The sequence below is a fragment of the Schistocerca cancellata genome, chromosome 2 (genome assembly GCF_023864275.1).
Source record: "Schistocerca cancellata isolate TAMUIC-IGC-003103 chromosome 2, iqSchCanc2.1, whole genome shotgun sequence".
NCBI classification, from domain to species: domain Eukaryota; kingdom Metazoa; phylum Arthropoda; class Insecta; order Orthoptera; family Acrididae; genus Schistocerca; species Schistocerca cancellata.
Window position 1 is genome coordinate 386736507 of NC_064627.1, and position 26310 is coordinate 386762816.

Below are 26310 nucleotides of genomic sequence, written 5' to 3' on the forward strand. Positions count from 1 at the left end.
AGAATGTTCGAAGGAGAACGCGCAAATGACGACAGTGCGTGTGTAAAAAGAACTATGCACGAAGCGTAAAACATCTACCACCGTCAGAGCTTAGTAAAGGATCTAACCGAGAACCAGTGAAAATTTTGGTCCACGTAAACTCCCTAAGCGGATCCAATACTTCTATCCAGTCATTCGGTGACCAATCTGGTGTGACAATAGAAGTTTTAAATTTCGCACTTAAGAAATCATTCACGCAGGAGGCTCATACAAACATACCATCGTTTCAGCTTCGCACAGACTCCCGTATGGGGGACACAGGAACGGGTATCCATGACGTAGAGAACCAACTGACAGGATTGAAAACTAGGTAAGTCAACAGGTCTGCATGCAATCCCACTTCGGTTTTACAAAGAGTACTGTACCGGCCGGCCGGAGTGGCCGTGCGGTTCTAGGCGCTACAGTCTGGAGCCGAGCGACCGCTACGGTCGCAGGTTCGAATCCTGTCTCGAGCATGGACGTGTGTGATGTCCTTAGGTTAGTTAGGTTTAATTAGTTCTAAGTTCTAGGCGACTGATGACCTAAGAAGTTAAGTCGTATAGTGCTCAGAGCCATTTGAACCAAGTACTGTACGGTATTGACCCATTACTCAGCTCACATTTATTGTGAATCTCCCGCCCAGCGCAAAGTCCCAAGCGACTGAAAAAAAAACAATGGAGACACCCGTATATAAGAAGGGTAAAAGTACTGACACGCAAAAGTACAGACCAATATTCTTGATTCTTGAACATCTTCTCAGTGGGAATGTAATAGTTTCTTGAGAAGGAGAAGCTCCTGTCAGTTAATCAGCACTGTTTTACAAAGCACCGCTCATGCGAAACTCAGCTTGCCCTTTGCCCTTTTGTCACATGTCCCGTGGATGAAGAGAAACATATTCCTATGTTTCCGAAAGACATATGACACGGTGACCTACTGCAGACAACGAAGGTACGAGTTTACAGAATAGGCTCCCAGATATGTGAATGGCTCGAAGAAGTTTTAAGTAACAGGATCCAGTACGATGTCCTCGACGACAGAACAAGGGTATCGTTAGGAATGCCTCAGGGACGTGTGATAGGAGCGCTGTTACTCCCTATGTACGTAAATGATCTGACGGACAGGCTGAGCAGCAATCTGCGGCTGTATGCTGATGGTGCTGATTTGTACGGGAAGGTGTCGTCGTTGAGTGACTTAGCAGAATACAAAATGACTTAACAAAATTTCTAGTTGGTATGATGAATGGCAGCTTGCTCTGAATGTAGAAAAATATAAGTTAATGCAGATGAGTAGGAAAAACAATTCTGTAATGTTCGAATACAGCATTAGTAGTGTGCACTTGACAATCAGGTCGATTAAATATTTACGTGTAACGTTACAAAGCGATATGAAATGGAACGAGCGTGTAACGGTTGTAGTGAAGAAGGCAAATGATCCAGTCGGTTTATTGGGAGAGTTTGTAAAGTGTGGTTCATCTATTAAGGGGAGAGAGAGAGAAACATGTAGAAGATTAGTGCTACCCATATCTGAATACTGCTCGAATGTTTGGTATCCCCATTAGGTCGAAGCAATTGAAAGGCGGGTTGCTAGATTTGTTACCGGTAGGTTCGATCAACACGGAACTGTTACGGAGATGCTTCGGAAACTCAAATGGGAATCCCTGGGGAGGAACGCGACATCCGTTTCGAGGATCACTGCTGAGAAAATCTGCAGAACGGGCATTTGAAGCTGACAGTAAAGTGATCCTTCTGCCGCCAACTTACATTTCGCGTAAGGACTAGCAACATAAGACTAGACAAAATGGGGCTCGTACGAAGGTACATAAATAGTCGTTTTCCCCCGCTCTGTTTGCGAGTGGAACAGGAAGGGAAATTATTAGTGGTACAGGATAACCTCTGCCACGCGGAGTATGTATGGTTGCAAAGTAATTACTGGAAATGGAGATCCCTTCTAAATTTTCCTATCGCTACTCCCTCTGTCCCACTGCTGGCTCGCCAGTCATTTGACTGGGAAGTCACTGGCTTTGTAATTTCTCGGAACTCGGAAAACGCGCTATACCTTTATGGATATAGTGTGAAAAGTGTGAAAAAAACTATACTTGGGTGGTACTGCTTGTCAAAATTTTAACGTAGTACAGCTGTTCATATATTTTTAAATTGACAATGTAGTTCCACTCCCTTCGCTTTATGTTCATAGCAGTTCGTAGTACAGCATGTAATTAATTATAGAAGCTCGGGCTGACAGACAAGATAGGAATATTTGTTTTGAAATGCAATAAACACTTGGTAGGATACACGGTATCTTATGCAAATAGCGAGAAATATTTGTCCTACACTTATGTCACCAATCATGCTCCACGTAAGACTAAGTACAATCTACTGGCACGTCTCACAGCTTCTACGAACAGCACGGAAGCTGTTGGAAGTACCTGCCAACTTGCGGGAAGTTGCTTCTGCAGTAGCAGGTAAGTCGCCCTTAATTACTCTGTTTTGCCGAATTAATGCGTCCTCAGATTTGATCTCAGATTCGTTTGCGAAGTCCCGCAGTTGTGCGCAACAAGTTGCGGAACCGCTGCTGTGGCGACAACCCAGACTCCAGTCGCCCTCGTTTGTAACTTGTCAGGCGGTTTGCTCACTCCAGAACAAGGCAGCCAGCTAGGTGGTGCAGCGTGGGCTAAATCACTTGGGCCGAGAGCCGGCGTCTTCCTAAATGCGACGACAGCTTCCTTGCGCGCAGCTTTCTCTGGCTCAACTAGCGCCGAGTTTGCAATGACCCTGGCATTGATGTGGCGTTCAACTGCAACTTGTCGCTGAGTGCACTGTTCGGAGCTCATCTGACATTAACGTCGACCCTGAAGAAGCGTTCTCCTTCGAAACACCTCGCTCTTTCTGCGCCCAGATACCAGACTGTGGTGATCTGAGCCGCTATTTATATTCCGCCGGAGCGTCTTTAGAATTCGTTGCCCGCCGGACAGACACATATTTTACAGGAAGGCGCGCGGCGTAGATAAAGCAACGTGCTCTAAATTACTTACTCACAGGACGCCATTGTGTTTTATTCCTAGCATCACTTAGTGCTCCCTGCGTGTTCCATTGTTCTTGGTAAACTGCTTCAAGACAAAAGCGGTTGTTTCTGAGTCAGCTACAGACGGAACAGTGACAGCGAACCACGGCCTCCATTCTCTCCGCCTCGCTGAACGAAGGTGCTTTCGTGCTCTCTAAAACAACCCTTGTCTTCGACTAGCGCATAGTAATAGCGCTAGTATTACTCCCTCCAGAATTAGGACATCCGTACTACGCCTCTTAGATTGTCAACAAGGAGGGCCTATTTAGCCTGTGGACAGTAACTGTTATCTCATCTATGGTAAGTGCGAGCACCTACGTAGCTGTGAGGAAGGGACGGGGATCGGCCGACAGCGTTTGGCGCACGAAGCGTAGAAACTTTGCTAGTCATGCAGCTCGTCGCACATTGCTGCTAGGTTACTTAAAAGTTTGTAATTACACTCATTCAGTTCACACAACGTGTTGGCACAGTCACTCCCATAAGTCGTACACTTTATACACTCCTGGAAATGGAAAAAAGAACACATTGACACCGGTGTGTCAGACCCACCATACTTGCTCCGGACACTGCGAGAGGGCTGTACAAGCAATGATCACACGTACGGCACAGCGGACACACCAGGAACCGCGGTATTGGCCGTCGAATGGCGCTAGCTGCGCAGCATTTGTGCACCGCCGCCGTCAGTGTCAGCCAGTTTGCCGTGGAATACGGAGCTCCATCGCAGTCTTTAACACTGGTAGCATGCCGCGACAGCGTGGACGTGAACCGTATGTGCAGTTGACGGACTTTGAGCGAGGGCGTATAGTGGGCATGCGGGAGGCCGGGTGGACGTACCTCCGAATTGCTCAACACGTGGGGCGTGAGGTCTCCACAGTACATCGATGTTGTCGCCAGTGGTCGGCGGAAGGTGCACGTGCCCGTCGACCTGGGACCGGACCGTAGCGACGCACGGATGCACGCCAAGACCGTAGGATCCTACGCAGTGCCGTAGGGGACCGCACCGCCACTTCCCAGCAAATTAGGGACACTGTTGCTCCTGGGGTATCGGCGAGGACCATTCGCAACCGTCTCCATGAAGCTGGGCTACGGTCCCGCACACCGTTAGGCCGTCTTCCGCTCACGCCCCAACATCGTGCAGCCCGCCTCCAGTGGTGTCGCGACAGGCGTGAATGGAGGGACGAATGGAGACGTGTCGTCTTCAGCGATGAGAGTCGCTTCTGCCTTGGTGCCAATGATGGTCGTATGCGTGTTTGGCGCCGTGCAGGTGAGCGCCACAATCAGGACTGCATACGACCGAGGCACACAGGGCCAACACCCGGCATCATGGTGTGGGGAGCGATCTCCTACACTGGCCGTACACCACTGGTGATCGTCGAGGGGACACTGAATAGTGCACGGTACATCCAAACCGTCATCGAACCCATCGTTCTACCATTCCTAGACCGGCAAGGGAACTTGCTGTTCCAACAGGACAATGCACGTCCGCATGTATCCCGTGCCACCCAACGTGCTCTAGAAGGTGTAAGTCAACTACCCTGGCCAGCAAGATCTCCGGATCTGTCCCCCATTGAGCATGTTTGGGACTGGATGAAGCGTCGTCTCACGCGGTCTGCACGTCCAGCACGAACGCTGGTCCAACTGAGGCGCCAGGTGGAAATGGCATGGCAAGCCGTTCCACAGGACTACATCCAGCATCTCTACGATCGTCTCCATGGGAGAATAGCAGCTTGCATTGCTGCGAAAGGTGGATATACACTGTACTAGTGCCGACATTGTGCATGCTCTGTTGCCTGTGTCTATGTGCCTGTGGTTCTGTCAGTGTGATCATGTGATGTATCTGACCCCAGGAATGTGTCAATAAAGTTTCCCCTTCCTGGGACAATGAATTCACGGTATTCTTATTTCAATTTCCAGGAGTGTATTACTGTAGACAGTTTATTTCTAAATTCATATTTCACCTCTTAACATGAAGTGCACTTTGTACGTCACTTGCTTAATTCAGCCCTCGCAAAATACTTACCCTCCAGTTCTCATAGAACTGACCTCCTGAGTCAGTCAGAAGAAAGAATTTTCCTAAGGACGTCTTACATAATACACATTAATAAAAAAAAATCTAGTTTAAAATATACGACTGAATAACAATACATTAACAACACTGATGGAAGACAAACATTAATATGCCGTACTGCAAATAGAAAGCACCCTCTAGCCTTAAGGCAGCATGTTTTCTGCTCTACGCTGTCCGTATAGCCTCAAATCAGTCGAACGCAATAGACCAGACATAACTGTCATGGCAAAATTAGCAAATTGCTTTCCTCCGACATTTTGCTGTTCCACTCAGCAGAAACATACAGAGCACATATTGTGAATTAAATAGAAAACGTACGCTCTCGGCGTTCTCTAAAAATGCTCCGTAGAAACTGGTAATCTTGAAACCCCTCCCCCGCCTGCCACTTTATCATGCACAACAGTCGTGCATAAAACGTTTATACGAAATCTCTCGGGGACTGGCCTAAACAAAAACACACAGTACTCCTCCAGCTGTCTGTCGTCCTAAACGCCAGTCAATTCATCGAATATATTTTACAATACCACATTCATATTATTTCTTGTATATCTTGCTATTAGTTATGCTTCTGTCTATTCTCTCTGTTTGTTAATAACACCTTTCTCTGTACCTACTGTAACGCCATTTCGTGATGTTGCCAGAAGTATTTGTTCTTTTCTGCTTTTAAATTAACATAGTACCGAATGGCTATTTTATTACGTGTTTTTAATCAGGAAAGTAAGGTTCCTCCCATTGTAACGGTATAAACATTCATTTACAGATTACCAGTAATAGCGACGGCACTGATAATATTAATTGTTGTTGTTGTAGGTGTTTTGCAACACCACTACTCACATATAATTAGTATAAGTACATGAACCTGTGTTTATTGCAACACTAACACAAACGTGCATCCAGTTAAACACCTATGAACCTATCCAGGCTGAGAACTAGATCCCGTAAGTTCCAAAAGTCACTTCCAAAAGTAAACAGCCGCCCAGAAACAAAGTCAGTTACCACGTCGCTGCAAGGCTGTGGTGGTCCGTAACCTCCTGGGCTGTTTACTCGTGGGCAGTAGATTCCAGACTGGTGGCAGATCCGTTCCAACTGCCGCTAACGCGACTTTCGACCTGCGTAGATGATGGCCTCTGATCGAGAACTGGTGAAGACAAGAGTCCTGGCTGTCAGTGTCGAGGAATTCTGAACTCTTGGCTCCGCCGGTGATAAAGCTTGCTCGTGGTGAACTGCAGCGTGCCTCAGACAACGTGACGATTCTATTTCCTTCGTAAATTTTTAATGTTGTTTTAAAAAGTGTGTTTGTTTCTGTTCGAGATGCATCCTACTGTATATTCCAGTTTTTTGCGGCAAATACCAGATAAGCTGGTAATAGGGCGAAGGGAGACTCAGTTGGGAATATTTGGGTCGTATTTCCAGTTCGGCATTTTCTTTATGCCAGGTTGGCCAGCCTTTTAGCTTACCTGGACCACATTGGAAGAAGACGAGGATTCATGGTCCACACATAATACACTTAATACTACAAACAATAACAACTGTGGAAAAAATGAGAGGAATTTTATGGATTTTTATTTTTTATTTTTATTTTTTAGCAGCCGTGTGATGGATGCTCACGTCTTGGACCACTTTGATACTTGCTTTGGGCCGCATACAGCCCGCGCACCGCGGGTTGGACATTCCTGCTTTACATCCCTTGGAGGAACCTCCAAAAAATCTCAGTCAAAACATGGAATTGGTGAAATATTTAACGTATTTTTGGTACAGTGCGTCCGGGACACAAGTATGAAGGCTTCATTCATGTCTGAATATCTGTTTAACTGCGAAGAAAACTAAAGTCGATGATTAGCGCTACTTATGAAGTAAATTCCTTGTATACTTTTCATTCTCTGCCTAGAGCGGTGTGTCCTAGTATGATCCATTGTAGTGTAAGCGACTTTTCATATACGAAAACATTAATAAGAACCGGCGGTTGGGAATTACATTTAATTTAATTCTGAGGCGGTGTGTATTGCATTTATTTGTGTGTACGCAAGAGTAAAGTTGCTGACATGCGCAATGTACCTACATCGCTATCTATCGCAGGCGATGCGAACGATGGCGCATGGAATCCTTTCGGTCGCTGCAGTAGAACAGGAATATTTTCAGGAGCGAGCGAGAGAAAGAGAGAATGGGGGGGTGGGGGGGGGGAGTGGAGGAGGAGGAGCCGGCCGCGGTGGCCGTGCGGTTCTAGGCGCTTCAGTCAGGAACCCCGCGACTGCTACGGTCGCAGGTTCGAATCCTGCCTCGCGCATGGATGTGTGTGATGTCCTTAGGTTAGTTAGGTTTAAGTAGTTCTAAGTTCTAGGGGACTGATGACCTCAGATGTTAAGTCCCATAGTGCTCAGAGCCATTGGAACCATTTTTTTGAGGAGGAGAAGGAAGAGGGAGAGAGGAGACATTCTTCCCGTATTTTCACATTAGAGTCAATTAAGATGGATGCTATTGAGAGCCTGTGGCAGATTTTTGTTGCCCTTGAATTTTGTTCAGACTTTCGAGATGGATGTGTATTTCGTTTTTTCCGTTCTTTCGGATTTCGAACGCTATGAATAATGCTGCAGTGCTTCCATTTCTGGAATAAAATTGCGGAAGGCGGCAGAAGGTATTTAGGCTTTTAAAACGTCGTCGCTGCAGGGCAGGCGCGGGATTTTGTTCTGCCACCTGCCAGAGCGCGGGTCTGGAGAGAAATGAAGAGCGAGGCGGCGCCGGCGCCGGCGGCACTCCATCTCGGAGCCAATCTTAGCGCGGCGAGTTTGAGCGACGTGAATGGCGCGCCGCCGCCCACGCCGCTTTGTGAGCCGCGGCGCGAGATCAATGAGGAGGCGATGTCGCAGCACAGCCGCTGTTGATTCCCCGCATTAGGGCCCACTCAGCTCGCCGGGTTAAAAGCCGGCTGCATCTCTCGCCACCAGCCGTCCACTGCTACTGACCCACTTTGTCTCCCACGAGCGACAGGAGCGAGCGGTGCGATAGCTCTCTTCGCACTTTTGGGAGAGAGGTTTATTGAGTGTACCTGTGTATTATACATCAGGAAAAGGCATTCGACAGTGCGGCTTGGGATAAGATTCCAACTAATGGGTGGCCCAGATAAAAGAAGCCCGTGTAACTACAAAGGATATCCAGTGAAATCACAGAACTAGGAGCTGAAATGAATTTACCATTTATTTGCGGTTAAAATAAAGTGGCCCCCTGCAACATGAGTACACAGCTGTGCACGTTAAAACATATTCAGATACACCCGCCGTAAATTTTGGATATCGACGGCGGCAACTCCTGTAGTGTGTGTGGATTTGTTTCATAGACGTTGCTCTTCAAGTGTCCCCACAGCAGAAATCACATGATGTGAGATCCGGCGAACGTGGTGGCCCTAAATGTTTGCTGACAGTTCGTTCCTCAATGAAGACATCATGGACTCCTTCCAGGGATACCTAACACATGCGGCATGTTGCAGTTTAGTAAAAATAAGGAAGAGAAACTGGATACGACATATATTAAGGAGAAAGAAGAAGAAGACTATATAAAAACAGTCTTGGAAAGCTATGTGGAAGCGAAGAGGAAGCGAGAGAAAAGGAGACTTCATATTCTGCATGATGGGCTGGACGGCAGCAGATACAGCAGCATTAAGATGGAACCAATGCGCTGCCGTAAATGGAGACGCAAAGAACCTGGCAGTATAAAAAAAAAACTGACGATGATACTGCACAAGGAAGCACAAGCGCCCCACCACGTAATTGCAGAGTGAATCTGAACTCCACGGGGGCCGGCCGGTGTGGCCGTGCGGTTCTAGGCGCTTCAGTTTGGAACCGCGTGACCGCTACGGTCGCAGGTTTGAATCCTGCCTCGGGCATGGATGTGTGTGATGTCCTTAGGTTAGTTAGGTTTAAGTAGTTCTAAGTTCTAGGGGACTGATGACCACAGATGTTAAGTCCCATAGTGCTCAGAGCCATTTTTTTGAACTCCACGGACAAAATTTCGGAGACTATTCAGTGATATTTTCTGAGTATTTTCATATAAGGGACCCGTGGTCTCTCGTTATTTGTTGGAGAGTAATAATGTAATTGTGATTTATTAACCCAATAACGTTTGTTTCGTGTAAATACCCTCACGGCAGCGAAAAATCTTGTACTGTACAATCACCAAAAAGCACAACACGAAACATAGAGTGATGCAACAACCTCGGACGAAATATGTACACTTTAATCATGTGCACATCAAAGGTAGAACTGTTCGCATACCGGTGTTGTTCAAAATGTGCACCACCGTGTTATGGCGACACCTCATCGACAGACGTAATACTTCTGCAACTGCTACAAGTCTACAATTAGGTCCAAGTGAATATCAAAAATGTTCAAATGTGTGTGAAATCTTACGGGACTTAACTGCTAAGGTCAGCAGTCCCTAAGCTTACACACTACTTAACCTAAATTATCCTAAGGACAAACAGACACACACCCATGCCCGAGGGAGGACTCGAACCTCCGCCGGGATCAGCCGCACAGCCCATGACTGCAGCTCCTAAGACCGCTCGGCTAATCCCGCGCGGTAAGTGAATATCGACCGGAGTCTCGTAAACTAGGCTCTTCACATACCTGCACAATAAGAATTCCATTGGCCTCATGCCTGATAATCGAACTGGCCGTGTCCAAACAAAATGCAATTATTCTGTAATTGGACATCGGAAACCACTGGTCCCTTTTTCCTAAATAGTCAGATCATATCTCTAAGCGAAACGTCTGTCTTACCAGTCATGTTCATCCGCCATAAACTCGCCGGGCCTTACAAAATTAGATTAGTATCTAAGGGAATATATGAAAATCCAATTCAGTAGTTTTGGGGACACGCCAGTCCTGGAAAATAAATAAAAATAAAACATAAAACATGAAAGCGCCGTTAAAGAAATGCACGCGACGTTGCGGAGAGAGCTCAAAACTGTGTAAAAGTCGGTGGAACGGTTCATGGAAATTTAATTTCAGCTGTTGCAAAGCATTCGCGTGTTTTTCAATAACTTGTAACCATAAATTATTCTGTACTCTTGATAATTTTTGCGAGATTTCTTTTATGCATAGTAGTCAAACAGCAGTGACTCAATATGCAATCAAAATTCAGGCCTGTGTGACCTTTTTTAAGTGGAAATATCCTTCTGAAATATTTAGTATTCCTCCGGAAACTCTTGTGTACATTCAGGTTTGCCACATGACACTGCTGCAGCGCAATGCTTTCCAGTATTAAAATTGTGATACCGTATTGGGAGAGTCTAAGAGACAAGCCGGTCAGGTTCACTTTTCTTTTCTCCAATTTTTTTTTATATTCTGTACTATGAACTGACACAGTATTTTGGCTTTTGTGCTGTGATTAATACAATACTAATTCATAGCTTTCAAACTGAGTTATACTTAGTGTATTTTGATAAATTCTCTTGATTGCTGGGAGGCATGGAACCATTGATACGGTTGACGTAGTGACTGTTCTCAGAAGCTGTGAAAATTGAACCTGTCGTCCAGATTTGGCTTACTAGAAACTACAATAAGTCACGTTATGTGAGTGCCAGGATAATTCCTTAACCAGACTACACCCCATCTCAATCAGCTCTGCTCTCCGACTGAGTTAATATTCCGTCATTTCATCATCAATGAGACGTGAAATTCGAACCTTTTTACTTGCAAGGTTCGCATTCTGTACCTAAAGAACAAAATGCCGCCAGAAATCTGCACCACATTATTCCCAATCTTCTGAACTGATACCGAATAAACTTTCTACATAAAAATTCAGTAACCACTTCTCGTTGTCGCCCAACGAAGGTAGTTTGAAGCATAAGAAGAGGTCCATACCAACGTACTTCTCTGCTCTTTTCAGATTTGTCTCATACTGGTACGTTCAACAATTACTGCACTTCCATACAGGGCACAAGCAGAAAACATCAGTATGCCACAAACTGCGTGTGTGTTCTGCGTTACACGATATGCTTTAGGCTCTGTTGTCTACTTTGAATACTGAGTTATTAACGTATGCCCATGTTTTGCGTAGCGGATCAAAACCCAGAGGTTTTTATGTTTATGCGAACTTCGAGTATTTGCAGAACAGCAACTTGTGTTAAACAATACAACGGAAAAGCAACAAGCTGAAAATTTCACTTTTATTTCCTTGATGATTAGTTTCAGGTCGGGATTCATTTTCAGCGCATCCAGATACTCAAAATGATGTTTCCCAAAACATAAGAACCATGTCAGATATCTGTACGCTCTTTAGTTGTTCATTTGCTCTTTGTTATACACGTATATGTTTGCTATCTTGGCATGATTCTTATATTGCGGGAAATACCATGTTGGCTATCTGGATGATATGAATATGGGTCCCGTCCCGAAACTAGTCATCAAGTAAATAAAACCGAAGTTTGCATCTTTGGCTGTTTTTTCGTTGTATATATTATTATATTGTTGTCGAGAATTGTCGATTCCATGCGTTAGTAAAGCTGAACTCATCTTCTACAGCGATTCTCGGTGTTTTTGTTGTTGGCCAGCTGGAGTCGGCTATAGTTGGCGCCACAAATATCTTTATGGACTCGTAGATTTATGTTATTCGCGATCCTTTCTTATTCTTCCTGAGAGCATTTATGCGTCACAGTTGAGGTGGTGGAATATGGTATAGTACTGGTCTGTACTACGGCGTATACGTGATCCCGAGAAGGAAGAGGAGCAGATTAGCATTTAATATCACGTCGACAACGACGACGTTACAGACGAAACACAAGCTCGGATGACCGAAGGACAGAGAAGGAGAGCGGCCTTGCGCTGTCGAAGAAACCATTCCGGCATTTGCCTTAAGCGATTCGGGAATATCGCGAAAAACCTAAATTAGGATGGACGGGCACTGGTCTGAACCGTCGTTCTCACGAATGCGAGTCCAGTATGCTAACCACTGTCCTGTCCCGCTCGGTCACTCTCGAGGAGGAGTACAAAAAAACCATGGATAACAGAATAATTCTGAACCAGCTAGATATCGACGTCGCAGCCCTAACCGGCTTTCCTGGCGACTCCTGTGTCGACATATCACACAAATTCCTACATTCGTTTGTTACGTTTTATATTATACAGAGTATTAAAAGCTATGTTTACAGATTCTTAGAGTATTTAGAGAAGATAGAAACACTTTTTTATGTGACCAAGATGTTAGAGGTGCACTGTTCCCCCGTTAGTGATCCATGAAGGTTTTGGCGCCAGTCGTGTTTAGAAACGATGCCCAAACTGCCATGTGATCAGTATTGTTTTAAAGATGGCGGTGAAAATGTCGCGCGTTTACATTAATGCACAACTGGCATCTGCGTGCTAATGATTGCCTAATACGAGCAAAACAACCGGATGTTTAACGATTAATAGCTGTAGTTTTAACCAAAGGTGCAACGAGTTCCTCTGGAGCGTCTATTGCTGTCACGCCAAACCCTTCATCTCCCCCACGAAAAGAAATCCATAGGAGGTCAGCAACACCTCCAGAACAATATTCATCGCACAGCAGTGTGAACACCGTCCTCTGAAACTGTTTCTTTTTATCTCCTCTAAACACTCCAAGCTTTTGTATGCGTAGCTTTTTTACACTGTGTGTATTCACTACTGTTTGTGAAAAGTGAAACACTCAGAACCAATGGTTGCAACACGCCACCATAAGAGAGAGCGTAGAATTGCGGAACTACACTAAGTGGTTTAAATGGCAGTGCACGTAGCCCTCTGTTGCGTGACAGGTCAGTATTACGCAACTCTCAATCGGTGCAGAGCCGTTATACGAAGTGGAAACATGTTACCAAGTGTCAATACGCTAGGTGGAATATCGGCATGTGACACTGCAGCTCTTGCAAGGCATGCTGCTTCAACAGTGAGGCGCGTGGGAAACCAGTGGAGAGGAGAGAAGCTTACACAGCGTCGGCAGTGCGGCCACAGCACGAGATGGCAGTCATCTTGTCCGCTTGGCCGTAACGAACAGAACGGCCTCATCCACAGGCGCGACGGTGGAGCACTGCAACAGGTGTGCACGTCTGCGTCGATTATTCGACGCTTCTGCGGGATGGACTGGCGACACGCATGCCATTGCGTCGGCTTCCATTGATGAGAACCCACCGACGCCGCAGACCAGTGGGCACATGAACGCCGACACTGGCTTGCTGAATGGCAAAATGTGGTGGTTTCGGACGAGTACCGCTTCAACTTGTCGTGCAGCGGCGGCGGCATATGCGTTCGACGCCACCGTGGTGAACGCAATCGAGCAGGCTGTATTGTTGAGCTGCATAGCGGACAAACGCCAAGTGTTATGGTTTTGGGCGCCATTGACTATATAAGATGCGAACACATCACCAACGCCCACCTCCGTGTGAACAGATACCACTACATCAGGGAGGTTTTGCAGCCTGATGTACTGCCCCTCCTGCAGGCCTTTCCGCACACCGGTTTTCAGCAGGACAATGCCTGGCCGCATGTGGCGAGGAATGTGCAAACCTTCTTCAGAGAATAACTGGGTAACACTGCTTCCCTGGCCTTCCCCTTCTCCTGACACGTCGCCCATCTAACGTGTCTGGTATATGATCGGTCAGCAAGATGTCCGTTCAGGACCTCCTGCAACCACAGTTGATGCCTACGAGCCGCGTGGCAAAGCATTCCCCAGTAGTATATTCAGATGCTCATTGATTTCGTGCCACAAAGTCTAGTGGCTCTGGCTGCAGCAGTTGGTGGCGCTACTCCGTACTGAATGCCACGCTCGCAGTGAGTGTACAGGCCTGTAATGTGATCGTTTGTGTCGTATTATGTCGTTAATGGGAGGAATGAGTTTCATTGTGATCACCTCTCTCGGTGTTGATGTTTCACTTTTTTCAAAGCGTAATGTATTTCGCTCTACATTCTACATATGCTCTACGATAAATAAATAATGACATATGTCCTATAGTTATGATGGAGTCTGAGCACGTGGAGGTTTGCATCGGATTTCCTTTTCGTTTCTCCGTTTCTGTATCCTGGTTGCTTAGGAAACAACGTGCGTTAAAGTGCGGTTGGTGGCGTGCGTGGAGCTTGGAGTGGCGGTCCCGAGGGCGCATCACTTGTTGCCGGGCACAGGCGGCGAGTCGCGACGCTAGCAAGCCAGCCAGGAGCTGCGCAGCGCAGCCCGGGAGAGTTGTCGGCGGCGGTGCCAGCGGCGGCGCCCTCGTTAGCTATTAACGATCTAATCTCGACTAATGGCCGTGCACTATTGATGGGCGGACGCATTAATAGCCCGCAAGTCGTCGCCTTGCCCCTCCGTCGCCGCCCCCGCGCTGCTCTTCGGAAAATGGCTCGAGACGTTCGTAGCTGGCAGCCGATTGCGACCTGGCGCCACGGGGCTGTGCTACTTTCTGCACCCTGTCGTTGCGTTGTCTCCCCGTTGAATGTAACGTGTGGATCCACTCTTCCATCTCTCCCTCCCTCCCTCCCTCCCTCCCTCCCTCTTCGTCTCCTCCTCCCTCCCCCTCTCTCCCTCCGCTTCCTTTTTTCCTAATCGACACATTGGCACAAATGTTAACAAGCCTACTTCAAGTTTCTTCAGGTATATGGGCAGACTGAAGCGACGTGTGAAAATTTGTACTAAGGCCGGGATTTGAACTTGAGTCTCCTCCTCTGTAGGCAAATGAGCTAACCACTACGCCAATCTGGCGCAGTTTCTTTGCACAACTTCGTGGACTGCCCTTGCACGCCTCCCTCCTCAACACAAAATCCATTCAGATACGGGAGATCCTGCTGAAACTCAGACATAGGTGCTATTTGGCCCCAGAGACCTTAACAAGTCTCAAACATCTATAATGTATGTATGCAGCGACGAATGAAAATTTGTACCAAGACAGGGATTCTAATCCAAGTCCTCCTCATTAGGCAGATGCGCTAAACATTTCGTCATTCTGGCACAGTGGCTTCACACAACAGCAAGGACTATCCTAGCACGCCTCCCCCGTTTCGTTCGATGCTGAGGTGCTATTCCAGTATAACTGGAGAGCCTCTGCAATGCCGTTCGAGTTGAGAGGGGATATCTGGTAGGCTGAGGCATGAATGAGAATTTGGACTGAGGAAGAACCCATGCTAGGGTAGTCCGCGCAGCTGTGAAAAGTCACTATGCCAGGGTGGCGTAGTGGTTAGTGCATCTGTCTAGTGAGCAGGAGACCTGGGTTCGAATCCTACCTTTGGTACAAATTTTCATTCGTCACTTCAGTCTGCGTGATAAATACAAGTTTGGAAGCTGGAAAGGTCTCTCTCTGTAACTATATAGTTTTATTTGATTTCTTCAGGTAAACTACACCCAGTTGAAGCAACACATTGATTGTTAGATCGTGCATATCTTCCAAATTGCGGGGATAATTATTGCTACATCACCCGCTGTTCCAGATAGTCCCAGACATTTCGTATGAGAGTAATATCGGCTGATTTACCAGATACGTTGGGGTGCGATAGGGTACATGAGTGTTTGTCAAACCAGAAACTGCGTGCAGCTCTGTGAACAACGCCCCTGTCGTCTTGGAAGATGGGAGTTTTCGGAGCATATTCGTTATCAAGAACGAGAACACTTGATCACCGAAAATGTGGAAATAATTATCCTGCCTATGTTTACGGTAACCTTAATGAGTAAGCCTAAGTTAAGGTACGAAAAACAAGCCGAAAACAGCACAGGGCCGCCTCCGGAGTGGAAGACACTCTGTGAACAGTGCGTGTTGAACACTTCACTGAACCGTCGGTGCACTCGCTTCCTTACATTATTTCGAAAGAGGCAAAATCGTGACTGGCCCACCACACCACACTACGCGACTCCAGTCAGGTATTGTCAAATTTTTGTGATGCTTGATCCATTGAGGACAGTATTACTATTAACAGCATGTGTGCGATCATTAGAGTTAGCCTGAGTTCATGCTAACCGGTCCCTGATAATGGTCCTCGATGTGTAATAGGTAACCTGATCTGAGTTGAACAGCTGTGTGTCCGCTCATTAACTAACATTGCTCGTTTGCCCCATGACAGGGTCTGAACGCAACATCACCGAAATTCTGTGAGGTATTAAAGACGACGTGTTTATAGTTGGACAGAAATAATTCTTAATCCGTGGCGAAATTGGTAAGAAATAAATATTATTGACTGTAACATATTTTGGTAGAAATTAAAATTTTGAACTGAAGCTTGTTGAAATATTACGTTTACTCAACGCCCTTTTCTTGCAGTCATCATTTACGAGACTTGTCTTTCGAGTTGCCAGAATGCTTGGAAGTCAGATGAATATTTTTTCGTCGTTAAGACGCATAGGCATGAAAACGACAACTTCGTCACTGAGAGGCTGAAACATTACTAAGAGCAGTGGTACCAATGTTTGTTTTGCACTCTACCGGTAGACTTTTATAACAAATTAAACGAGTTCCTGTTCACAGCTACATTCAAACTGATTTCCCGACGCTTCTGAGTTTTTTTACATATCTGTCTGTTCGCGGTAAAGGTCAATGTGCTCTGCCATTCGTGTAAAAAAGTCATTTGCTTTTCCATGCAGTCTGGTATATCGATATAAATGTTGCTTAATGTATCGCTAGGTAATTACTGATTTAAAGATATTTTTATCACGCCATTGTGAACGGTACGAGAAAAAAACTAAATATCTAGTCCAGTGACTGCAGAGAAGCGTCTCATTTATATTTGGCAGCCATTAAAAACGGTAAGTTTTCTATACCTGTTCCCACTCTTTACGTCGCTTGTATTGTTACATTTCTAATGATTGCAGTCTCCAAGATTTTTTAAGGCGCTGGAAGCCGTTTGCTTCCTTCCCATCTGTTCGAACAAATAGTATCGAAGGCAGTTTTTCCGAGCGAGCCTTCTACTGAATGAATGGAGTTTGCAGTTTCAAAGCATATTTTTGAGCTGTCATTGCGAGAATTGCCTTAGATTTCCGAGTTAGCCGTTAAATTTAAGACGATCTTGCAATTACGAGCGCTGTCGCCCTACCGCGGTACAAGACATTGTTATCTAAGAGATGAAATTACTCAAAGTATATCGGACTTGAAACAGCATCTCTCTGATTTCGTTTGCGATTCCACGTCGGCAGACCATTTACTGGAGATGAATTAAGGTCATTAAATTTGCCAGATATTCAAAATCATAAAGGCTTCCAGAGGAGAGTTAGGTTTTACGTTTGATACCTTGCTGTAGTCCAGTGGGGGGAAATGCAATATTTGAGACGGCGCCAGACGCCCCGCCGTATGGAAAAAAGTAATAAGGAACTTTGAGGTTAACGTCCGGCCGTCGACAGGGTGATTAGAGACTAGGCTGTAGCCATGACTGGACAGCAATGGGACAGAAATTGACTACTCCAGCAATCGCTTTTAGTAGTGTCTGGAAAAGAGGAAACAAAAATGAAACTTGGATGACTGGACGAGAATTTAACTCCTGCTCACTCGAAATAATTCGGAAAGCAAGTCCATTATTTTAATTCTGAACCAATGCGCCAACTGATTCTATCGCCTTTTGGAACGGCACCCAGAAGCCCAGAGTACACAAGTGGGGAGTAGATAAAGAAGCTTGACTACTCCCGCTCTTGAACCTTTTCACTGCCAATCCCCACCTTTATAGCCATTAAAATTGCATCATCAGGAAGGATAGCAAATACCGAAATTTTACTTATTGTGCATGTACAGTATAGTATGAAGAATATGTAATAAAATTCGGAAGTGACCGAGGGGTGTACAGGATGCGAAATTTTCCAGCTGCTGTGGCCGAGCGGTTCTAGGCTCTTCAGTCCGGAACCGCGCTGCTGCTAAGATCGCAGGTTCGAATCCTGCCTCGGGCATGGATGTGTGTGATGTCCTTAGGTTAGTTAGGTTTAAGTAGTTCTAAGTTCTAGGGGACTGATGACCTCAGATTTCAAGTCCGATAGTGTTCAGAGCCATTTGAACCATTTTGATGGGAAATTTAGCACTCTAAACTGCCACCTCTGACTGCAGGTGGCGGGGCATTGAGTAAATCTGATCTTGGATGACGTACGGGTACGTCATACCACTCTGTTTTAACTCTGCTCTATCATCTACCATAGTATCTGGCACCCCTTGAGCATATGTTTTCACTGGGTGAGACATCTGGAGAACGTACTGGACAGGGCAGCAGTCACACACTGTCTGTATTGAGGTAGGCCAGTAGTAGAGCACGGGCAGTATAAGGTCTCGCGTTATCTTGTTGGAAGGTAACGCCACCGAGAACACGAATATAGGACGGAGCCATCTGGCTTACTACGCCAGGCATATGCTGTGCAAATTACCGGCTACTCGAAACAGAGCTTATCGTCTTGTGTACCCAGTGGCACCTCCTACCATCATGCCAGGTGCTGGACCACTCCGACGAAGACGAATGTAATCTGATGACGTTCGTTCTTCTCGGAGCCGCCCAGACACGGATACGTTCATCGTGATGCTGTACGCCGAACGTGACTGAGAAGACGGTGCGATGGCACTCCTGTAATTTTGTTGGGCACTTGGCTGTCAGCGCGCTTCTCGCTGGTGCTGCGTCAAGGGAAGCTGCAACAATGGTCGCCGTGCTGAAAGTTCCCGGTGTTCCAGACGTCGTCGCAGTGTCCGTGTGGATACTCGTCTAGCCGCAGACGAGCCCGTTTCCTGACTCGTGATACTGACGTGGCTGTACGATCCTGCATGGCCGAGCGAACAATAAGTCTGACCTCTCGGGCGCTAGTTGTATGGGGCCACTGAGAACCTGCATGGTATTGAATGTGGCCCTCCCGACCCTTCGATTTCATATTCGTATGACAGTCGTTGGATCCAGACCGATACGAACAGAAATCTCGCAGAACCCAGTTTCGATAGCCCACGATCTTGCCACTGTCTAATTTCGATGCGCGCAGTTAGACGATTGTCATTCTTACACGAGGCGTAATACGATTTCTCACATAGAATCAACATTCAAACACGATTTCTGGTTGAGAAATCCACTGCGTTATCTTTTTTTGTATATCAAACAAGTTGTACCTGGCCACGTGTTCCTATGGCTCAGTCTGTTTAAATGGAAAAGAAGGAAAAGAGGAAGCACGTCCTAATTTCCTTCTCCCGCCTGTCTCTGTCCATCCCCTCCTCCCCCTCTCTTTCTTCATCTCCTCTTCATTCCTCCTTTCTCTGTCCATCTTCTCCTCCCCCCACTCTCTCCATGTCCTCCTTTCCGCTCTCATTGTATTTTCCTCCCACCCCTCTGCCCATCTCATCTCCCCCTCCCCTCCTCTTCGAACTTGAACCTTGTTTATTGTTGTTTCAAAAAGTGAATCGGTAATGAACGTTTCGAGATTTATGCTAACAACATTTCGCTGTTACATATTTTAGGTATATTATGTGTAAAATATATGGCTTACATTCGTCCAAACGTTTATTAAATTAATGTGTAAGAATTTAAATTAAATTGGTCAAGTACTTTTTGAGTAACAACTTTTCCCCTTTATATGGCTCTGAGCACTATGCGACTAAACTTCTGAGGTCATCAGTCGCCTAGAACTTAGAACTAATTAAACCTAACTAACCTAAACTAACCTAAGGACATCACACACACATCCATGCCCGAGGCAGGATTCGAATCTGCGACCGTAGCAGTAACGCGGTTCCGGACTGAAGCGCCTAGAACCGCTCGGCCACCGCGGCCGGCCCCTCCCCTTTATATATAACATATTTATTTATATATTATATGTATTTGAAAATAGTATACAAAACCACGCACGTATTCGAATGAAACTTGTGTCAATATTTCAATTCAATCGACTAACTACTTTTCGAGTTTTGCGAGCACAAACATAGTCAGGCTGATTTTTTTTACATAAAGATGTAGATGTCTTAAACGTACTTATTTTATACAATTGTACTGAAATCCTAATCATTTTCACATCCATGCAAGTAGTGCAGAGGGTGCCAGTTAAGCATTTGTTGCATATCATCTTCGTTTCAGTGGCTAGCAGTGTACTAGACGTCTAACAGAGCCCTTCACAAAAACCGACAGCATTGAAAAGCCAAATAAGGGTGTTGCCCGGGCCGTCTGTTTTCTACTGTGACCATCAGAAATTCCGAATAGAATGTAATACTTGTTCTCCTGGTGTTGTTAAAAACAGTCAGCGTATCTTCGGGTAACGCAGCGCCGCGCCGCCTGTCCTGTAATTGCAGCGCGCAGCTTATTAACTCTCGGAAATTAGATTCCGCTCCTGAGCGCGCAGCCATTGTCCATTTCTGCGATGACCTCGTTATCATAACGCGATTTCTCTTCGCACTGCAAAAATTGTGTTTGTTATTTAATACGAGGCTTATTTCGATATTTCCCCTGTTATAATTTTCATGCTTAGATATAGTTAGTGGTAAGTTGAACTTCAATTCCCTGCGTTGTGCCTGATTCAGCAGTAATATCGTATTAACTTCTCGTAAGTTGGAAATTAAAAGTAAAAAAAGAATGAGAGGAAGGAAGTTACGTTTAACATTCTCGTCTACGTCGAAGTCGTTCGAGACGAGCAGTACGTGGGTTGGTGGAAAATGGATCAAGAAAGTTCCAATGTCCCGTTGAAAAAACTGTATGGACATCCCTAGGGAAATCACGAGCAGTATACAGTCTGAACAAAAATTCTCAGACTCGGACGCCACAGCGCGATTCCTTGCATACTAACAGTACAAAAAGATCTGCAACAAAATTTCGTCCCGTGCATATTTTCGGTAGAAAATGTACGTCAAAGAACGACAGTTTGGCAACAGTGTAATCACGCGTACGACGAGTATCTTCTTTCAGCACTGTCTAACTGTGCTGCTCGGTGCAGTAGGTAGAGTTTTGCATTAAAATACTCGAGTTCGGGAGTTGGACACTGGGTAGGGTGCAACTTTTTTTATTTTCTAATTTTAATCTATGGAACAATGCGGTAGCATACGCATTTTCGTAAATGATGACGTTGAACGTAAAAATTAATGGCCAGACATGACAGAAATAATCATTAAAAGTATTAATGAGTTAAAATATATTACGTGTCATAGAACAGAAATAACTACAAAACTTATCAATGTGGACATTTTAAACATATATATTAATTTTAGACATATATATTACATTCATTAAGGATTGCCAGATGTAATATTTTAGATGCACTATCAGTGACAACATGCCCTTAACAAAACATATATTGTCTTCTGAGCACACAAAGTCACCTTCTTGCCTCTCCATACACTTAGCAACTCGCTGGGTCATGCTTCTCTAAACTCTTCGCGTCATACCTGCATCCACAGTTACAAGACGAGCACTGAAGCACGCTTCCATTTCGTCTACAGTCCGCCCTCGGTAGCTGAGTGGTCACCGCGACAGAATGTCAGTCCTAAGGGCCTTGCCGGCACGGTAGCCCAGCGTGCTCGGTCAGAGAGCTGGTTCGCCTCTGCAATATAAAAACTGAGTGAAAGGATCAACAACAAACTTAAACGGATGGCATGTGACGTCCGCAACGAACAAACACAACGATCAACAACGAACAAAATGAAAAAAAAAGTAAAGAAAAAATGGGCCCGGATTCGATTCCCGGCTGGGTCGGAGATTTTCTCCGCTCAGGGACTGGGTGTTGTGTTGTCCTAATCATCATCATATCATCCCCATCGACGTGCAAGTCGCCGAAGTGCCGTCAAATCGAAAGACTTGCACCCGGCGAATGGTCTACTCTACGGGAGGCCCTAGTCACACGACATTTGCATTTTAGTTCGTCTACATTCCTCGACGAAGTACAATAAATTTAAGAGAATTTGGTAATCACCTGTGTAGTGGGTTGCTAGACGTGCTGGTGATGTGAAGTCCTAAAAAGATGTAACTGACATGAAATTTGTAAGCATGATAGATGGTACTAATAGGTAGCACCAATGGCTGGAGGATACACCGAAAACTATGTGGGAATGTGCGAGGGCATGCTGAAAAGCAATGTTTACGATTTTTTGTGTGAAAACTCTTAAAGCTTTTTAAGTAAAACAAACCTTATTAACATTATACATCTTTATCCTTCGTTTCTCAACATAGTTACCCTGGCGATGAACACATTTCTCCCGACGAGAGACTAATTTGTTGATAACGTCACCATAAAAGGGATAACTGTTGACGAAGCCACAGCCTCACCTCTGCTTGCACCGCGGTCGGAGTGGCCGAGCGGTTCTAGGTGCAACAGTCTGGAACCGCGCGACGGCTACGGTCGCAGGGACTGATGACCTCAGAAGTTAAGTCCCACAGTGCTCAGAACCATTTGAACCAAACTCCGCTGTTTCTTAGGCACCGCCACATACCACCATGTAACACGATACAATTCGGAGCCCTCTTGCGACAGATGGCTGCAAATACGTAGATGTGAAGAATAAAGATGTAGAATGTTAGTAACGTTTGTTTTATTTAAAAAGTTTTAAGAGCGTTTACATAAAAAATCGGAGGTATTAAACTTCCTGGCAGATTAAAACTGTGTGCCGGACCGAGACTCGAACTCGGGACCTTTGCCTTTCGCGGGCAAGTGCTCTGCCGACTGAGCTACCCAAGCACGACTCACGGCCAGTCCTCACAGCTTTAATTCTGCCAGTACCTCGCCTCCTACCGTCCAAACTTCACAGAAGCTCTCCTGGGAAACTTGCAGAACTAGCACTCCTGGAAGAAAGGATATTACGGAAACATGGCTTAGCCACAGGGAGACGAGGCTAATTCGTCTGTCAAGCAGCGATTTTCATTTCTCAAAATATGCGAACCTGGACGATTAGTGTACGTTACACGTGACCGCTCGCTTCACTGTTGATCATCTGGTGTTTGGGAATACCTGGAATTTCCTGAGTGCAGTGCTACTGTTTTCATTCGGTTAGCCACACTCTTTGTTCCTGATCCTGGACAAGACCGACTTTTGTGAATGTTTGCGCAGTGTGTGGGTGTGTCTCCCTGTTTTAAACTCGGATTAGTTTCGTCGAGTTTCTCAGATAACGTCCACGTAATTTCATGGTTCATCGATAAGACTTCAGAATTTACTCGGCAAATGTGTGTCTGTAAACCTCTGCAGTAGTTGCTGTGGACCTGATTTTACCGATTCATTCACTATAAATCGGGTCACGAAACACTCCCCTCAGCACGTGAGCCAGCAGAACCATCTCGGCCGTGAGGCACACTAATGCCTCGCTATGGATCTGCGCCCTGTGCTGCCACAGGGTAACACATTTATTCTTCGCACGAAGAAATTACTCCTGTTAAAATTTCGTTGCAGTACCTCGCTCCTCCACCTCCTATTTCGTGGCTTTGTTATTGTTTTTGCAAGGCAAGCATATGGTATTTTCTCATCCTCAATTCTGAACTTTTATTTCTGTAATCAGATGCCGTTCCTATCGCCATAACGTCACATGTACATAAACAGAGGAGAATATCGTGTACAGCATATGGGTCTGAATAGCTTAATCTCTGCTCGTTTGCTTATTTTAACTGCTTGCCGTAACATTTTTAACTACTATTTCCAGACCTGTTTCCATGATCCTTTTCCTGTTAGATATTCTGTAGCCAGCTGCTCTTCTTAAACATCCCATCCCGCAATCCCGCATACGGCTTTTTCTCTCCGACGCTGTGGTGGTAGGAATATACCTGCCTACAGAAATTGCTAGGTCCAGGAAAGACGATTATCTGTCATATACGGACTACGAAAAGACGATTAATGCCCGGAAAGAAACAACAAAATTTGGAACAACAATAATAAACACAGATCAGAGATTTCTACAAGATTTTCAAACGATATCTCAGGATGTATAATCCCCGAAGTCTACGCTTCAGAGGCTCTGAAGGTAGAGTTGCCTACAGTAATGATATTTCCATACCTGGCATATTATTTCGATTTTATCCTCAATTTCTTCAATTGTGAGGCTCAAAAATCAAGTTTCAAGTTCGAAAACAGCGCACACTCATTCATCCAGATTCATTGCTTCCTACAACAGAAGAAATTAAACAGATCGTAAATTCATCAAAGGACAACAATGCACCACGCGAAGAGTTGAAATTGCCGAAATGTGGAAGAATGCCGGAAACAAGGCTGTTGCTAAACTTACTGATGTAGTCCGCAACATCTGAGAAACTTCCATATGGCTGGCCCCCTGCATCGATGATTCACTATCTTCATAAGAAAGACCGTTTCAGGCTATAGCGGAAAACGGTTCGACAACTGGGTGAATACCGAGAGGGATTTAAGAAAGGACGTTCAAGTGTCGAACAGATCATGAATCTTAAATGTGTTCTCTTTTTCCTGAAACGTAGAACTGTGAAAATCGTACTGATCTTCACAGATTTCAAAAAAGCGTATGATTCAGTTGACCGAACAATTCTTCTCGAAATGCTCAAAGAATTTGGCTTAGATAAGAAAATAAGCGCAATGATCTGTTAGACTCTTCCTGACACCACGTAGAAAGTACTGTTAATGGGAGAGTATTCAGATGCTTTTCAAGTCACGTCGGGATTCAGGCGAGGAGAAAGTGATTCGCGTGCGGCGAAAAGGAGTGAATGACGAAAGTGTTGAAAGTGGAGTCATATTTGGTCGTAGAAACATAGTTTCATACTTGAGTGCTTCATCTTTCTGATGACTTCGCAATTTTTTATGATTCAAGAAAACTGAATCTATTGCAAACATAAAGTCACCACCCAGAGCACATGTAGAAGAAGGGGAAACTAAACGGACGAAGAAGTTTATATATGTAGGAGAGTGAGAGAGCCAAACTCCTCAGAAAGAAACTTTTGCATCATACACTAGAAAAATGGAGCATATCAAGCAACCAAAAATGTCTACAATAATAGGACAACGTCAGTTAATGGCAAGATATGACATTACTGCACAGTAATACGACATGAGACCGCATTTGCCGCAAAATATCTTGCTTTGAATAGAATTCTTGTCAAGAAATTACAGATAGGAAAAAGGCAGATCTTGAGCGAAATTCGATCAAAGAAAACTGTGAATTCAGGAGACGATTGTTACATGTACACTGATGAACCGAACGTTATAACCACGTGGTTAGTACCGTTCTGGTGCACCTTTGGAGCGCAGTGCTGCAGTGATTCTCCGAGGCATTGATTCGACAGATCCTTAGTAGGAATGTTCCACCAGATGTCTACGCACAGACCACGCAATTCCCATAAATTATTGGCCGCTGGTTTGTGGACGCGGAGCTGGCGCACGATTGCCAACCTGGGTTCACTATCACGTCTTCAAACCGCTGTAGCATGAATCTGCCTTGCGACACGTACTGTTATCCTGCTTGGAAGATGCCATCGGCGTTGGAGGAAGACATCAGCCATGAAAGAGGACGCAACTGGCCCACAGTAATGTTTACGTCGCTTACAGCTATCAGTGTGGTTTCGATTGCTACCACGGGTCTCACGGAAGCCCAGATGAATGTCCCCCATAGCATAACACAGCCCCACCGGCCTGCGTCCGTGCCGCGGCCCATGTTTCGAGTAGCAGTTTGTCTGGATGGCGAATCCAAAGACGACGATGGACCTAATGTAACAAGATACGTGAAGTGTTCGAGCAGGCGACACGTTCCTGTTGAACCGTGGTCTAAAATTGATTATTCTGTGCCAACTGAAATCGTTATTGAGAATGTCTGAGAGTCGACATGGCCACACGCCTAGGGATCGTCTGCTTGTCGCGCCATCTGCGCTGGACAATGTGCTCCAAACTCTCAGCCTGGTCTTCTGTCGTCACATCAGCCACAGATCGCCGCGTGTCCTCCTTTACAGAGCGCCCAAGCCTTCGACCTCCACGTTCTTTAATAAAGCGTGGCTACGCAACACTTTGTCGCCTACTCGTGGTTTCACCATCCTTCAACTACTACCGATGGACTCTGACGACAGTAGCACACAAACAGGCGAACAACTTCGCCGCTTCCGAGTTGTTCGTTCGCAGGCACCGGACCATAACTATCCGCTCTTTTTCAAAGTCACATAGGTGAGTTGATTTTCCCATTTGCGGTCGTGTATCGTCTCTAGAGTGATTCCCTATTCGTCTCTGCTACGATTATATACTTCCTTTCCCGAGTCTTAACTGCTCTATCTCTGTTGACGCTGACATCGACGAGATGTCCAGGCTCCTGTCCTTTGTTTCGCATA

At 45.5% G+C, this 26310-nt stretch overlaps 1 protein-coding gene and 1 non-coding gene across 2 annotated transcripts in view; both read left to right on the plus strand.

Moving 5' to 3' along the window:
* LOC126154290 (pseudouridylate synthase RPUSD2-like) overlaps positions 1–26310 on the plus strand; it is a 580571-nt gene that overhangs the window by 286573 nt on the left and 267688 nt on the right. The window lies entirely within an intron of this gene.
* Positions 15297–15368, plus strand: Trnat-agu (transfer RNA threonine (anticodon AGU)). Its single transcript has one exon. It is a non-coding gene; the product is annotated as a tRNA-Thr (tRNA).